The 17,891-nt window shown below is 40.1% G+C and overlaps 1 protein-coding gene across 1 annotated transcript in view; it reads right to left on the reverse strand.

Moving 5' to 3' along the window:
* The window catches only part of LOC130085980 (uncharacterized), a 150,153-nt gene that overhangs the window by 44,078 nt on the left and 88,184 nt on the right, over positions 1–17,891 (reverse strand). The window lies entirely within an intron of this gene.

A 17,891-nucleotide genomic window follows, 5' to 3' on the forward strand; every position in this document is an offset into this window, starting at 1 on the left:
CATTTGGGGATGGAGGAATAGATAATCACAGGTCATTACTTGGCTTTCTTTCCCTCGCTTAAACATATTCATAAAAGTAAAAGTAGTCAAAAATAAGATCTCAGATATGGCAATTGAGGAAAGTATGACTTTTTGCAGTTTTTTATTGGATTTTTTTTTCTTCTGTAATGTCCTAGAGAGGTAACCAATTCTGAAATAAAACCCACACCCTGATTGTTTGATTCTTTTCCCTGTGCACCCAGCATTCATTATTGCATGGTACAGGCTAGGGATGTCACGGTGAGGAAATTTCGCACCGGTATATCATGTTATATCACTTTTCACTTCCGCTGTTGAATTTGCTATCATGCCTACTCTGTCTATAGGCCTATAACTTGCGGACATCAGGGAGCCGCTATCTATATGCGGGTATTGAATCGCTTTTGAATGCACACTTGCTTTTCACTTTCGAATTCGTGATCACGAGTAATCTGTATATAGGGAGCAGCGGTACTGACCGCACATTTTACAAGATTTCAATGATGCTCTTGCTGTGCTGTATGGAGCAGAGCAGACAATTTCAGTTTATAATTGTAGCGTCCATTGTCCAACTGAACTAAATGGCTGAACTAACACCGACTACTGCAGCAAGCCTAGTACAGGCCCAAAATTAAAGGGCACAAACAATTAATCTGCATCATATACAAAGAAACCTCACCCTAACCTTTCATCTCCTTCATACATAACACACATAAGTGCACTGCTGTATGTAATTCAGAGATGGTTTGTATGAACATTTGCATGTGACAAAAAAGGCTTTAGGGAACTGTGTAATCCATCTTGACATCTATTTACTTCCATCATCTTAGATGTCAGTACATTAGCTTTAGCCTCTCACACAGAGTTCTTCCACAATCACTGTTTTTACTGTCAAATGTAATATGCTCTGCATATGCAGTGCAATCAACTCGTGTTTCCTTGACATGGCCACCACGGGCTACAGAGCTGGATTCATCTCTCATTAAAATGGCCAGGTGAGCTCTATCATGATTCGTTATAAAATGTGAATTACGCATCAGACTTCTTTTGAAGCAAATAGGGCATTTTGATAGACGGGCAATTCATAATTTTGAGTATAAAGTGAATACATCACTGGTAAAATATGATAGTATGACTGATAAGGGTGTGGCACAACATACCTGGACCAAGAACAAACCCCTGAGGCACTTTGTTAAAAAACAAAACAAAAAAAAACATATATATATATATGCATGCACATACACGCACACACCACACTTATTGACTCCCAAGAGCAACTGATCTTAGTATCCTGTTGGCAGAGAGCCCTGGTAATGACAGACCATGTAAACCAGTCAATCTCCACTGTTTCACCACTAAGAAAGGACATTTAGAGAAGGTTGCTCTTGTCTAAGGATATCAGTCTCTGACGTTGCATAAATAATAAGCCCGTTTAAGAATATTGAAGAAGGTAAAGAAGTGAAGCTTGTAACGAACACCTAATGTTACATACTGTTCATGACATGAATGTTGATGTGCCTGTAAGATGACTTCTTTTATGGTTTACGTTATTGTATGCATGCTGTTCTTTTCTTTTCCTGTTTTATTAGGGGTGCACGATTCAGAAAATGTCACGATTCGATTCGATACCGATTTTTTGTCTCAAGATTCGATTCAAAATCGATTCTCGATTCAAAAAACGATTTGCAGTATATAAATGTAGTTTACATTTTCCATGTGATTGATTGCAGTAGACACAATTTAAAAGAAAAAAAAACTCACAACAAATTAAATGTAGTTTGATATTACTTTATATGTTTTCATACAAAAATAAAAACTTTTGCAACTAAAAAGTGCAAAGTGCCAAGCTTTGGCCAGCTTTTAAATACATTTAATTCAAGTTTAAAATAAAACTTAAATAAAAAGCTTTTACATTTAGCTTTTAAGTGCTGTAGTCAGATCAAACAATGTGGTTTAAGGACTACTTCAGCTACCACGCTGACTGTTGAAATGTGAACTCGACTGGGCACATTGAACTTCCTAAAAATATATACTAATGTCATAGAACCCTTGCGAAATTATTTTAAAAAGCCACCGCTACTGGTAACATCTATGGTTAGATTGATTTGTTTAGATCCAGTGAAGTCGTTCATAGGCGTAATTTGCGGGTATCTCCAGTTAACTAGCAGAGCATTCATTAGTTCGCTATTAAATACGAGATCTGTTGTTTTTGAAATCAAGCTGCGCGCTCGTTTTCCGCTGCTATCAGTGTCACGGATACAGTGTTCTCTGTGGCTCGCGCAGTCTTCACTCGGACACGCGCTTCAATCTATCGCCGTTGTGGAGACTCCGGTGAAATCAGTTTTGATGAGAGAGAGAAAAAACTATACGAGTGCGGTTTGAAAAAACTATACGAGTGCGGTTTAGAACCCGTAACCTCTGAAAAGCTTGGCAAAAGATTTACAGAACTCAAACATAAGATCTGCGGTTCGATGCATTTATTCACGGGTTGAGCAGAGAGGCTGCAGTTTGACCAGCGGGCGGCAAGAACTTGCAATGTAACTATTTATCAGACCGGCCCTCGCGGCCTTGAAACACTACCGAACCACCGGTAAAAGTCCCGACTCACCCGATTGCCACTCCGCCCGTGCACGCCATTAAAAAAAAAAATATGAATCGATTTTTCGAATTCTATGAATCGATTCTGAATCGGTAAAGATTGAATCGCGATTCAAATGTGAATCGATTTTTTTGCACACCCCTATGTTTTATACTCTCTCTTTAACATGTATGTGAGGAGTTGAAAGTTGTCACCCACAACAGTTGAAAGAATGATTCTCTGAACTACTCATATGAACTATTCCTTTAAGGCTGCTGTTAACCTCAACCTCAACGTTTTCTTCAGTGAATCGCTCTGCATTCAGTGTCACGCTTCAAAAAGGCTTCATCTCTTCCATCTTGTCGTCCACCTGGCTCTGGTATTTAGCAGGTTGGTCTGGAGTCCAAGCCCTGCCTGGGTTTAGATAGGACTGTGAAAAGTCACATCCCCCCTTCAGCTCCTGTCATAGTCAAAGCTAGTGTGTCTGTTCGTTTCCCTGCAGCCTGAGGGATGACTCAACTCCACTCGACTGCTGGGAGCACCCTGCAGAGGCTAAGCTTGATCTGGCCGGGAGCCATACATCACGTCTCCCTTGGTGTTTGCCCAGGCCGGCCAGCCCCCTGGAACGGCCACAGAGGGAAACACAAGCTGACTGTGACAACAAAGACCACAGTTGCAGGAATCGCAGGGGCCTACTAGAAGTATCACCAAAGCCAGAGCTGTCAGTGTACAAAGAATGCAGGGTCATTTATATCCTCACAACTGTCAGTTTGACTTCCCAACCCTATCTCCATTATTCCTGTAGCCAGTCTTTGCCACACGCAGACCATGGATTAATGCCGTTATCCATATGCTATTTAAAGTGCATATTTAGTGACACTTTATCTCTCTGGTTAGCCAACTTTTTTTTTTTTTACTCATGAAAGATTAAAGTTTATGAGAACTTGGCCAGGAAAATAAAGTGTGCCCATCACACATTTTATTACAAACTATGACTTGATATGAAATCCTGTGAGAGTTGTCTGAAAATGGCTCCATAAAACAGCATTTTAGGCAGTTTTATAAGTCAATTAAGGCAAGCTTGTGTGTTCCACAGCCCTGGTGTCAAATCAGCCTGCCCACACACTACCAAAAGCTCCATATGGTTGAATCACATGCAGCTCAGGGCAGAGGGAGGGTTCTTTTTGCTTGTGCATCAAATTATATGCATAAATATTTCTTGGCACGTGAACACAATCTCAAATATTAACGTTTTGGTGTGTTTGGCTAAACAGGTTAAATGTCTGTGAGAGGACCTTCATTTCCTGGGATATCTTTTTTTCCTCCCATGCAGGATGTACTGGTCTAAGCCACAATAAAACACTCCATTTACACCTCTGAGAAAATATCCTGTCAGTTATCATCTCCAATTAAACCTCCATTAGTTCTCTTGTGTCTTTTTCCCCTGGCGATCCTTCTATTTATTACGGCATATGGCACCCAAGCAATTACCTGTCCATTACTTCAACGTAAATTAATTATAAATCATATTTATAACCTTGAAATGTGAACTCCTGGGACCTGGAATGATTTGTTTGTTACTAATGGTATTGATTTTACTCCTGTGTGTGTAACTTAAGACTAAATTCTGATAAATGTACACATGATTCACACCTGATTGCACCCTGATTTCCTAGCCAGCACTTATGAACAATATGTTACAGGAAGCCAAAACTATCATTTCCTTTCCACTGAGAAGGAAAACACTGGCTTTAGCTAAAGTCTCACACAAAAGACAAAGACACTGACATGTTAGACAAAATTAAAAGCTTGTAATAACAACGTCCATCTTTTATGCTGTCACACAATCACATTCTAGACTTATTTCTCCACATAAGTACCTCCACACACTCCATTCCAAAACCTAGCGTGCTGCCTACATAGATAGGTGTGACTGATTTGAAATGCTCTAAAAAGGTAGGAAATCTGTGCATCATACTTGACATAAATGGCTCTTCACGTGAAGCACATGATAGACTCAACACTGCTATGCTAATGATGCAGCACTTTAATAATTCAGCATGCCATTTCTTTCACTGAGCTCTGTGCACTGCATTATGGGATTGCTTTTATTCTGTGAAGGATATATAAGTGAATTTGACCAGGTGGTTGTGGCTACCTTCTGAAACAGCTTTTACAGTGGGAGTGTGCCCATGATGCCTTAAAATGCTCCCTATAGGTAGCTCCTTGGTTTTCACTCCAAGTATGTCTTTTTCCATTTACAGGGAGATCTACATGGGTTCAACTGGCATTTATAGGAATGGTGAGCAAGCTTCCAGACAAAGCTCCAAAAAAAAAAGAAGGGTCCATCTGGGACAGCTCTGCTAAAGACAGCACATCCTCTAGATCCCTGCACCTTAAAACACAAAGGCTCCTTGTATCTCCCTGTAAGCCAATAAGGAGTGTTGGTTGGCCTCCCTGACACTGTTGGGTTTTTCCAGATGCTCACTGTGGCAAAAGATCTTCTCAAAGACAAGAGAAGGGGAGAGACAAAGACAACAGAAAGAGAGAATCTGAAGGGCTTGGAGGATTATGACAGACCCTCATGGGATAATGGGACTGCCTCTCTTTTCTCAGGTAGCAGTTAAATCGCTTTAAAGGGCATATTGCAGGTTAGAGTACCCAGTGAGTCAATGTATATAAATATATATAAAAATTATATTATAAAACGCTATTAAGACTTCTAGAGTTGTTTTTGTGAGAAAATTTTACTTCCGCATCTGAAAACCGCCAAACCGGAAGTGACGTAACGGGAGGGAGTGCGGTCAAAGTAAACAATAGGAAAGCAATGGATCACAATGACAGTTCGGATGCTGAGGAAATTGTAAATGTTTACTCGTATGACAGACCTCAGCCATATAATTTAATAATGAGGCTGCTATGCAGCCAAGAGAACAGGGACAGGCCAGGATTAGACAGAACGGTCAGAGGAGACAAATTGAGTTGTGCGAGGAGAACAGGGCAGTTGTCTCGGTGAGAAACCAGTGTTAGCTTATAGATATATCCACGTTAGCCGACGATATGTATAACACTATGCTCAGATCACAATATTGTACAGATTATTATCATGTATCAGGCAATAGCAAAGTATTGGACCCTTACCTGCATGTGTTGTGTCACCCATTAGGAGACTTTATAAAGGCTTCGAATGGCCCCATTTTGGTGACAATGAATAAAAAAATAATCACAATCACAACTGTCTTACTGTATAAAAACGTTATATGTTGAAACAGCGAACAAAAACATTAAAGTGGTTTTGTACAGATTGAAAATGAATTATATAACTATTTATGATGATAATACGTTTCGGCTGCAGACTAATAACAAACATAAATGCATTACATTACAAGTTTATGTAGGATATGTTCATGAATAAAATTAAGACAAGGCACATTTTGTAAAACAGATGAGTGATCTCTGACGGATCCGTGACCATCGTGTTTTCGACTCCCTCTCGTGACGCAATGATGAAAAAAAACAAAACGTTTTTTCAACACGGTCAAGGAAACTGTCATGTTTTCTACTAAATTTGTGTCCTTATGTATTGCAAAACAATTTTAAATCCTGCATTAACTTTTCATATGGTATTTTCATACAAGTTTATATATTAATTTTGAAAAAACTACAACAACCCTGCAATATGCCCTTTAAGTCTGCACTGTTCACGCCAAAAAGACAGCGACTGGCTAACGGAGTGCCAGCTTTTACGCCCACACACCTGGTGTTCTGCCAGAGAAGGGGACTATTAGCCAGACCAACCTTCAAAAGAATCAGTTTTTTTTATATATTTTTTTGAAAATATCAATTATTTAAGCAATTTGCTTGAGTTTTTAGACACAATCAAAGAATCAACAATGAGAGACGGCACTTTTCAATGATGTGAATTAACCAGTATAATTTCTTTTGACACTTAAAAATAACTCCCATTTGATCAAATTGATGTGTTTAATATGCAGATATTAAAGAACGTTAATAGTAGCTTGGAAAGTAAACACAGCTGGAGTAGCTCGCAAACCCATTTATTTTTAGATTTTGCCATGCACGATAGCTAACAGATTTTGTTCAGCTCTCAATCAGGCAGGGTTTTTAAAGGTTATATTTCAGGATGCTACAAGATTGCTGACATTTGTGCTAGACGGTTACCTCATAACCGTCCTTTCCAGAAATGTGCTGAGCAGTGTGGAGAAGAATTTTAGATCGGATGCATTTGTGCATGTCTGTGTTGTGGGGGTAGACCAGAGCATAATACCAGAAGCTCCCCTATTGGCCCCTCCAAACTTTCCCTTTCCTCCCGAGACCAGACCATTTTTACTATGTAATTTCTGACCCAGTCTGTTTCCATATTGCTAACCACAGCATTCCATAAACATGATGGAATCTTTGTTGCAGGCAGTTAAAAAGAGATTTTCCCCATTTTTGACACAATTTCCCGAAGGCCTACAAGGATATGGAACATTACTCATGAGTCGTGCAGCAAGCTAGTGAGAAAATGTCTTGCGTGAACAATAGATGTTTAAACTAACGGGACATTAATAAGTTGAGAAGGGGGTCAGGCTCCTGTTCCGTTATGAACCTGTTAACCTTGAACATTATTAGCACTAATTAAGCTCTTTAAAATATCAACCTCCACTGCTCTTCGCTCTTCCAGACTGGAGGAGTTTGTCACTGTTCAGAATTGGCTTTATTTTATTAACCGTAAAATAAACTTTATCAAGGACAAAGGAAGAAAGTGATACATGATCGCCGCTAATGACCAAAATGTCCCCAAATGCTCTGAACTGGATACAACAACTTCACTTAGTTCAGTCACAAAGGTATAAAGGCATCCATTTGCGCCTTGCATGAGATTATATTTATTCATTAATATGTTACAGCTATTTCATTCATATATGATGTGTATATTCTCCACCTCTTCAACTCCACTTCTTAATAGACCTTTGTTTTCAGAGGAAATTCTCTTAATAGTTGATCATTTATTACACCGTAACCCTCTTCAAATAAAGCTAAAATCAGACTTCTCCATTGTGATGACTGGCTTTCAGCCTAAGATCTTGCTTAGAGAGATTGAGGTAAAACACTGGCCAATGGACATGACTCTAGAAGCTTCGCTGAAGCCAAAGATAAGTGAGTTCTAGAAGTTTGGCAACGATTGCCGTTTACTTCCACTTTTCTTTCATATCCTCTCAGCAGCTCTCAAAGACGTAGGACAGCCCAGCGCCACATGAGCTTAACTCCCTTATTCTTCGGCTCAGTGCCTGTATCAACTGAAACGCTGTATGTTCAACTGACGTTGAGGTTCAGTTAGGGCCAAACGGAGGGAGAGTGGCAGGGCAAATCACTCAGCGCCTAAAAGGGGAATTACCTTTCCCCAAATAAAACCACAATTATAAGCAGTCACATTACATCACTGTAAAGGATGTTTTTTTTTTTGTTTTTTTTTAAATCAGGCCCTTTATTTGGGCTTTTCTCTCTTTATTGGACAGGTTCTATTAGAGAAGAGTGGAGGAAGGGGATTGAAATGTCAACGGACAGATTTAAACCTGTATTTCCCACATGAACACCACAGCTCAACACATTAAGAGAAAATGTTAAATGCTACACTATGGCTTCAATAGTTTTTTTAGCACATATTTCAGCCTTACTTTCATGAGAGCAAGAACATATGATTGTCAAAGTTTACAACTGAGTTTTGTGGGTTGTTGCTTTGTGGTTGCTAAGGTGTTCTAAAGGGTTTTAACCTGTTGCTATGTAGGTGCTTATTGGGTTTTAACATTGTTATGAACTAGCTAATGCCGAGTTCAGACTGCACGATTTTAGCCCCGATTTTGGCTCGCCGACAGGTTTTGAGAAATCGCCGACAAATGCCCGAAATCACAGGCAAATCGGTGCTCGTTCACGCGAGTGACAATCACGCAGTGTGAATGAGCAAAGACGCGATCTGAGAGAATCGCCGACGAGTCGCCGACGCCCGTGAGATATTTGGCATGCTAAATATCTGGACCTGTCGGCGATTCACAATCCTGCTGTGTGAATGTGTTCTGACTGAAAACTACATCGGCAATGACCGACAGCCAACGAGAGAGCAAGATACAGGGAGGAGGAGGAGGAGTTATAGACCAGAATATCAGTATTTTAATAGATAGGCCTATATTTACAGTTATATCAAACAGAAACAAAGCACAAACATTTGCATGACCAGCAGCAACAGCAGGACATTTGCAAAATTATTTATTTACCCCCAACTCTCTTTGCAAAACACTGCTCCCCTCGTCTTCCCAACCATTTCCTGCATAAACTTTTTTTTTTTTTTTTTTTGTTGTTGCTACAAATCAGTGCACAGACAATTTGTAGGCTATCATTTTTAATAACAAATTCAGTGTCGCGCGAGAACTCCGGTTTCACGCACGCGTGATCTTCCGTTATTTCACTTCTCGCGTTTGTTTGGTTGTGAAACGTAGTTTGCGGACCAGGCAGAAGTTGTCGGCGATTCTTTCTTTTGTATAGTCATGCAGTGTGAAACCTCCTGTCGCCGATCCATCGTGCAGTGTGAACACAGCAGCAACTGAATGTTACCCCAGATAGTCATGCAGTGTGAAAACAACAGTGACCCGATTATTTAGAAAATCGTGCAGTCTGAACTCGGCATAAGGTGTTTGGGGTTGCTGCTGAAAGAAAAAAATGAATATTTTAATATTGTTAATATTGTAGTGTTATGTGCAAACTTGTATGCAATCACAAATGTATTGTATAGAGCAGGGGTAGGCAACGTCGGTCCTGGAAAGCCACTGTCCTGCAGAGTTTAGCTCCAACCCTAATCAAAACACCTGAACCAGCTAATCAGTGTCTTCATGATTACTAAGGCTACATGCAGGTTAATTTATTTTAGGGTTGGAGCTAAACTCTGCAGGACAGCACCTCTCCATGACCTGCCTACCCCTGGTATAGAGATATACGATAAAGGACTCCAGTGAAGAATGTAGAAATTTCGCTGTTCCAAACCCGTAAGACTTTCGTTTATCTTCAAACCGCAAATTAAGATATTTTAAATGAAATCTGAGAGATTTCTCTCTCAATTGACTACCATTTTGTAACATCAAAAAGTTCTGAAGAGACATGATCACTTTATATGATGAACAAACTGAATTTAGGCTTTTTATCACATAAACATTGATCAGCGAAAATAAACAGAAGCTCAACCGTACTTGTTTGACATGCAAGGTTCATTGGTTCTTGCAGAAGTGCTGCTTAACACGAGAATGAACCTCATTGGTTCTCGCTGTGTGCGTTGATCAATGTTTATATGTGAATAAAAGCCTAAATTCAATCTGTTCATCATATAAAGCGATCGTGTCTCTTCAGAAAACTGGGACAAAACCGCTCAATTCACATGGATTCGTTTTACGATCTCTACAACTTTTTGAAGCATCAAAGTAGTTGCGTAGCTGTCAATGGAGGGACAGATTTCATAAAATATATCTTCACTTTTGTTCCGAAGATGACCAAACGTCTTACAGGTTTAGAATGGTATGAGGGTGAGTAAAGGATCACAGAAATTACATTTTTGGGTGAACTAACTCCAGATAGTTAGACAGGACAGATGTCTAGTGTATGACTATCTGTAGTCTGTAATCTTCTCAATATCCGGCGCATCAGTGCATATATTTTTGTTGGAAAGAGTGTGAGCATGAGGTCTTTGTTCTCTGAGTTTTAATAGATGCATGTTTACAGTATTGGCTAAATTATTCTAATGCATAGGCCTATATGGCTTATTCCTTCACAATTGTTATTTAGTGAAGTCTGAAATTAAACACAACTCGACATATTACAATGCACATAACACAGCAGCTCCACAACACACATACAGTACACATGCATGTACACGCAGCATAATGAGTAATGCATTCAGATTCTATGCCTTTCCTATAGTACCTGAAAGGATTGATGAACAGGAAGTCAGACATTTCCTATAAAGTCAGCACCATCAACTCTGATTAATGATGTGGGAAGAGGGGACAGGTAGTGAAAAAAAGTATCTTTCAATAATCCTACAGTATACATAGTATTTCCATATTATGGCTTCTACTGAAAGCTACAATCCTTCATGTCAGCTATTGGCAACCTAAAAGAGTGCTACCTAATTACTGTACAACTTTGCTAAACACCATCTCTCCTTATCAGAATATTGGCTGATATTTTAAAGCCCAATTTACAAGCAACAAAAGTGTAAATACATTTTAATTAGCTCAGCAGTGGGTTTCTATTAAACTTTCATACATTTTTCATCTAAAAGCAGTAACTCTTACCCCAGGAGGTAGTATGCAGGTCCCAGAGGGAATACATGGAAAGATTTTGATTTTGCTGTGTTAATAACAATAGATTCAAACTAAAAAGACTAACCTTCTTTCTTTAAGTCAAGAAAACAAAATACATTTTATAAATTTGCATGGATGACAGTTGTGGCAAAATATATGTGGAATGTTTTATCTAAAATAAAATTTCAGCGACTTTAATTGTTAATCATAATGCTAATCAATATTGAATATAAATTTGAGTTTGTAGAAACACATTTCTACTAGTTTGTGTAGATGTAGGGGTTTGAGCCCTACTGATCGGGCCGTGGGAATGCAAAAAGGTTGTGAAATACTGATGAACTTTGTGAAAATAACACCACATGTTAGTTCTATGTGGATTGGCTACTTGTGTTTACTTTTAAATAAAGAATGGCACCTTTCAGGGCCTTTTGATTCAATTAAAATATTTCCCAGACTCACTAGATGTTACAAAAGGAATCCTTTCAAATTCTGTGAGAATTAGCTCAGTAAAGGCCCTTTCACACCGGACGCGTAACGAAAAAGCGAAACGAAAAAGTGAATAGTTCGCGTCAAAACCATTCACATCAGCCGCGACGCGAATTTGCGACGTTCAGAGCTTCAACATTCCAAAACATTCGCGCCGACTAGGGTGACCACCTGGCTATTGCTCTGTTGCAGGACAGCAGACCTGATTCAGTGACCAATCACTAAAAAGCACATTTCCGAATAAGCACATAAATTCCATTAGGAAAGACTAAAAATTAAATGCGTTCTTACCGGACTCAGTGCATCTTGAATTTATATTTTTTGTCTGATCTGGCAGCTTCGAGTAGGGCCTTCTCATTAATTATGGGACATTACATATTATGTCAGTAACTCCTGGCAGGTGTAGCTCACTTTCACCAGGAGTTCACTTTTTAAGAGGTCCACAGTTGCGCGGTTCCTTGTCTCTGTCCACGCAGCAGTCATCAGAGAAAACACCCTCTCCGCGAAGAGGAGTTTGTTTGTTTGTTTTCCCGCTATGGCTAGAACCAATAACGGCTGTGCTGCGCATGTTCTGTGCTTTCTTATTACATTTTTTTTTATTGTAGAATTGTAATTTAAAGGACAATTAAATAAAATGATGCAGATAAAATTTAAATGCGGGACACTGCTTATTATTTGCGGACGGGGACAAAGCTTCAAATTTCGGGACTGTCCCGCTGACAGCTGAGCAGACTGCTGAGAAAAAATGGACACTTCATCACCATCATCATCCAGTGAAGACGAGCTTTTCATTTTATTTAAAAGACAGAAAAGAAGGTTTGGGTGCACCCAATCTTAAAGAACAGAGAGTCTGAAGGGGAGTAGTATGCTAATCTTGTACCGGAGGTAAAACTTTATTAGGGCTGCAGCTATCGATTCTTTTTGTAATCGATTAATCTAGAACTTAATTGATCGATTAATCGAGTAATCGGGTAAAACATTTTTTTGTTTTTAAACAACCACAACAAATAATGCATAACGAAAATGATGTGGCTGTAAAATGATCAAGCATTTGGCTTTTATTTATCAAAAAAACAAACAAAAAAAACTGGTATTTATTCCAACTCCAACATTTGGCTCCAAAACTAAGCCTATTTATTGCAATTTTTTACCCATTTAGTATAAATGCCAACAATGTTCTATGCTCAATTACTTTGGTAGCCGATTAAAATGTCTTCCCCAAAAGTACGAGTGGATTTGGAGAAGCAGGCTGGGGAATTTCATTTTTTGTTGTTGTCTAACTATTTGGAAGACGTGACATACAAACAAGGTCTCGCAAAGACTGCAATACAATATTTGTTCCTCCATCACGTCGTGGTGTATACAGTGAATGCATGCTGAAATTATTGTTGCGTGGCTACATAAAAGTTTAGTGATGCATTGCCGCAACTGATCTGACTGGCGCGTGAGAGAGACGAGGGTGCGTGCGTGCGTGCGTGCGTGCGTGTGTGTGTGTGAAGGGGTTCTTTTTTTAGGATATCTCTCTTGCAATTGAATGTGAATACGTTTACTACTTAAAAACATCAAAGCTTAACATCATATCTAGTCAAACCGCATCACGACATCGCTACAAATACAGTATGGGATTAAAATCAGCGAACATCAATGTATCATGGGCTTATGGTGTGTTCACACCGAACGCAAATTTAATTATTTGCGCGAGTAGATTACATACAAAGTCAATGCAAAGACGCGAATAGACGCGAATTGGGCTACGCTATGCGTCTACTGCGCAAGTTGAAAAATTTGAACTCGAGCGAATGTTCAAGCGTCTAACTAGACGTGATAAACGCGTATTTGACGCTCTATCCGCGTTCGGCGTGAACACCATTAGTTTACCTTGTTTCAGCGACGCTTGGTGAGACAGCATGGAGTGGATGTTTTCGGTTCAGATGCTGAATCATTGAAGTCGTACTGTTGTGGTAGCCTATGCCAGGTCTACTTTGCAGTAGACACATTGCACCTTGTTCTCTTCCTTTTTAAGTATGTATAATGATCCCAAACTTTAGACATTCTCTGCCGTTTATGGACATCTTTACTCTCCGCCATTGCGCCAACTAAATTCAAAATGTATCACGCGCTATAGTATAGATCCCTGCGCGTCATAGGAATTTAACGAGGCTTCGAGGCAGAGTTTTTGCCTCGAGGAATTTTTGTAATCGAGTTAATCGAGTAACTCGATGAATTGTTTCAGCCCTAAAGTTTATCATGGCCGGTTCCACACTTACTTTCGGATGTATGTGGGACAATTTGAGGAGACAGTGGCACCGCATCTGACGAGACAAACCACAAACTTCAGGGATCTAACGTTAATTGATCCGGAGCAGCGTCTGGCAGTCTGCTTAAGGTGAGCTGTCCTCTTAAAATCATCAGGGGCTACGTTTACATGCAATCAAATAAACACTCCATTAGTAAATGGATTGAAGGCTCAAATGGACTGAAAAGCCTTCATGTAAACACCCAGTTGGGCTCAATCCGAATGAGGACAACGTCCCACCAGTCCTTGTTTCAGATTCTCATCCACAGATGACTCGACACACAAGCAATCAGAAGATCTGTCATTGTTGCTGTGACGTCAACTTTGTTTCCTTGTATGTGATTGGCTAAAGCCTTTTATATCGCCTCAAAAGTTAAATTTTTTTTACATCGAAGCGAAATAAATACGTCGTTTTTTCGCCGCAGCACATTCGCGTTCGGTGTGGAAGCACTCATTACACAAACAGCTGATCAAAAAATAAAACCATCGCGTAAATTATTTGTGTGTCAAAATCGCGTCCAGTGTGAAAAGACCTTAAGGTGGTCTTGAGAGTATGGGTCTTGGGAGGGGGAAGGGTGGGGCGTTTGTGGCTTTAGGCAGGTCAAGTTCATTATTACCACGCAGGACCGTTTAAGTACAATTCAGGATCAAAACTATGGCATGCAGCAATGTACTTGCAGTTAAAAGTTTAAATGGAAGGGGAAGGGAGTGAAGTTTAAGGTGAGGCCTGAAGGTGAATGCTTGAAAAAATGAGCCGTTAAGGAGAGGGATTTAATTTTGTAATTTTGTAAAAATTCCATGCCTGCCACTAAAGCAGCATCTGACTCAAAATAAAGGATGGGCGTCAGTGTGACGAGAGCCTCATTTAACCACTTGTCATTATTCAATTTTTTAGTCACATTCTATTTAAATTGTTCCTGCAGGCCAAAGACCAGTAGTTGACTAGCCAACAGTAGAAAGGAATTCCAGGCAGTGATAGGGTGAGTCAGTTTGTACCCACATTTTCCTTAAGCATACCTCCTTTAAATAGTCTAAAGGAAATGTCCAAATTACCTAATTACAGCTCAGCCTTTTCTAAGTATACCAGTCAGTGTGTGATGCTTTATTGGAAGAAGATGACAAAAAAGTGCTATGCAGCCACCTAATACAATTTATTCCAGTTTATTTTGGAACGACGGATCACTGAAAAGTTTATGAGTGCTTTTCTGTCTGAAACAGTGTCTTATAGTGGTAAAGGCTTTGACTTTTTGAAAGCTTTGGTGGTCTTTGAACTTTGAGAGCTGCTGAATTGAATAGCAAATCTCAATTTGGGCACAGACAAACATGTAATTTGTGAATATACGCTAGGGCTGGGCGGTATATCGAGTTTGTACGATTTATCGATATATTTTTTAGAAACGATATGGAATGAGGCAATACCATTAATATCGATAAAGTAGTTTGATACGAGCACATCGGAAAAATAGCGGAGGACACGGTGTGAGCTGCTCAGTGAAAGTAGGCTACATAGTACAATTTGTCCTAAACATGACACAAGCTTATATTAAGGGCTTCAAAATAACTGGTAAGATATAGTTAACAAGTTTAAAGCAGCTTGCCCTGTCAGATGCTCTGACAGATACTGTTGCTGACTGACAGAAAAAGGCTACTTGCGCTGTTTAATGCAATTGAGATGTGGTGCTTTCCTCAGTGCTTAACTTACATTTCACAGGTATATTCTCCATCTGTAATTGTTAGAAAGTCAAACAAATATGTCCATTTCACTGTCAGGAGAGGACGAGCTTCTGCAAGTGAATCTCCACTAAAATTCAAGCTTCTGTGAACGAGCGGGCCAAACAGACGGAGTACAATAGAATAGTAGCGCAATAATTCTGACTAAAATATACATATCGCTAAAACATTTGTTGTTGGAGACAATAAATGTGCCATATGTGGAATTTTAAACCAACAATTAAGTATATTTTTATGAAAGTTACCATAATAATGGGGCAATCAAATGCAGGCTAATATAATTAGTTTGTGCTTTTGTTTTTGTTTTCATTTTTAGTTTAGCCTTTAGTCAATTTAAAAACAAAAGCATTCTTTTTGTTTTTAGATTGTAATGTTACAATGTTAGAATGCAATGTGATTTAACCACCTTTGTGCAAATAATATATTGCATAGCCTACATTACATTCACTATATTTGTTTCCAATATATCCTTCAATATCAACATTGTTGGGCAGGATGTGAAATATATATATTTTTTAAATAAATACAGATTTTCTTTATCCAAATAGAAAAACGTAGAAAGTACCGAGATATATATTGTACATCGCCATTTAACCAAAAAATACTGAGATATGATTTTTTGGCCATATCGCCCAGCCCTCATATACGCACAAACCCACATGTACATATTTGATAAAAGAACCACAAAGTACCTCAGACGAATGTTGTTGGCCACTACTAGAAACAGTAACATGCTTTAAACGGCTCATTCATACTGAAACCATGGAATTTTGCAAAGTGTTGAGCTGGTGACCATTTTTATACATTCATTGCTGCACAGATGCTGTATAAATACAAACAGGCAATGGAGAAACACAGTTGTGAGACTTTCAAACCTATACGTCTAGTCTGAGTAAAAGACAGACATTCAGCTTGTGACAGAATGTCATTTCTTTCTCAAAAAAGTGGTAGTTAATAATAAATAATATTAATTTGTTACATTTTATATAGTGCTTTTCTGGGTACTCAAAGCGCTTAATATGGAAGGGGGAATCTCCTCAACCACCACCAATAGGCAGCATCCACCTGGATGATGCGACGGCAGCCATAGTGCGCCAGAACGCCCACCACACACCAGCTTACTGGTGGAGAGGAGACAGTGATGAAGCCAATCAGTATATGGGGATGATTACGAGGCCATAATGGACAGAGGGGTAAAGGGGCAAATTTGGCTTTTTAATGAGTCAGGACCTCGGTTTAACGTCTCATCCGAAGGACGGTGCTCTTTGACAGTATAGTGTCCCCGTCTCTATACTGGGGCGTTAGGACCCACACAGACCACAGGGTGAGCACCCCCTGCTGGCCTCACTAACACCTCTTCCAGCAGCAACCTGGTTTTCGCAGAAGGTCTCCCATCCAAGTACTAACCAGGCTCAGCCCTGCTTAGCTTCAGTGGGCAACCAGTCTTGGGCTACATGGTGATATGGCTGCTGCTAGTTATGCTGTATACTTTGGTGACTGAGTTTGCCAGCTCTACTGCTGAATGGCTCTCTCTCACATGTTAAGTCTTTTGAGGCTCGCGGTGGGGTGCTGGTGCATGCTGGGATGTCCCTGGTGTGAGCTGCTGTTTATGTGGCCTGAGGACTGCCTGATGTGTCGCTGCAATGGAGTGAGAGACCACTGTTGAAAAGAGTCTCTGTGCCGTGCTGCAAGATCACCTTACACAGCCACTTCCTGCTTCCGCCCCCTTTCCTCACAAGCAGCCCAGTGTACCCACTTGGCCAGTGAGAGGAAAAAAAAGTCAAAACAGAGGGGTTCAGTACGCCCGGCAGTGTAGCACAGGACCCCATTCATCTTCCTCCACTGCTCCAGGATGACTTTATTTTTCAAATTCACAAATATTTCCCTGTGAAAGCCCCTGAGGTTCAGGAGCAAGCATGTGCTTGACTTTCCTCTGTCTCTGATCTGAGGCCTCTGAGGCACTGCTTGGCTCCTCAGTGTGCGTGTTATAAAAAAATCCTGTCATGAGGGTGATGTGCAGTGTCAGTCACTGTGAGGGATCTTGAAGGGGCTATGAAGGTCTATCAAGATGTCTGGGGCAAGTCGAGGAGGATTGCCTTTCCCAACAAAGTGGATACTTGAATCAAGTCACTCCAGACCTGGTGGTCTTTTGGGGTGAATGGGTGGTCACTAAAAAGTGGGGGCGGTAGGATAGGTATGGTAACAGACTTTGGTAGAAGGGGTATTGCTATTTCTGGAATTACAGAGCACCATCTGGGCCCAACCACAGCTTTAGAGACAAGACTGTGATAGTGGGGCACACCTTATTCATGCAGAGGCCCTTGTCCAGTTGGAACAGGGAGTCAGGGGTGTTCGAGATTCCTGGGGAAATGGCAAAGTGGGTGAATAACTGGGAACACAAACAAACCTAGGGGCATTAATGACGAGGCTG

The sequence above is a fragment of the Rhinichthys klamathensis genome, unplaced genomic scaffold, assembly GCF_029890125.1.
Source record: "Rhinichthys klamathensis goyatoka isolate OS25496 unplaced genomic scaffold, OSU_Roscu_1.1 h1tg000092l_1, whole genome shotgun sequence".
NCBI lineage: Eukaryota > Metazoa > Chordata > Actinopteri > Cypriniformes > Leuciscidae > Rhinichthys > Rhinichthys klamathensis.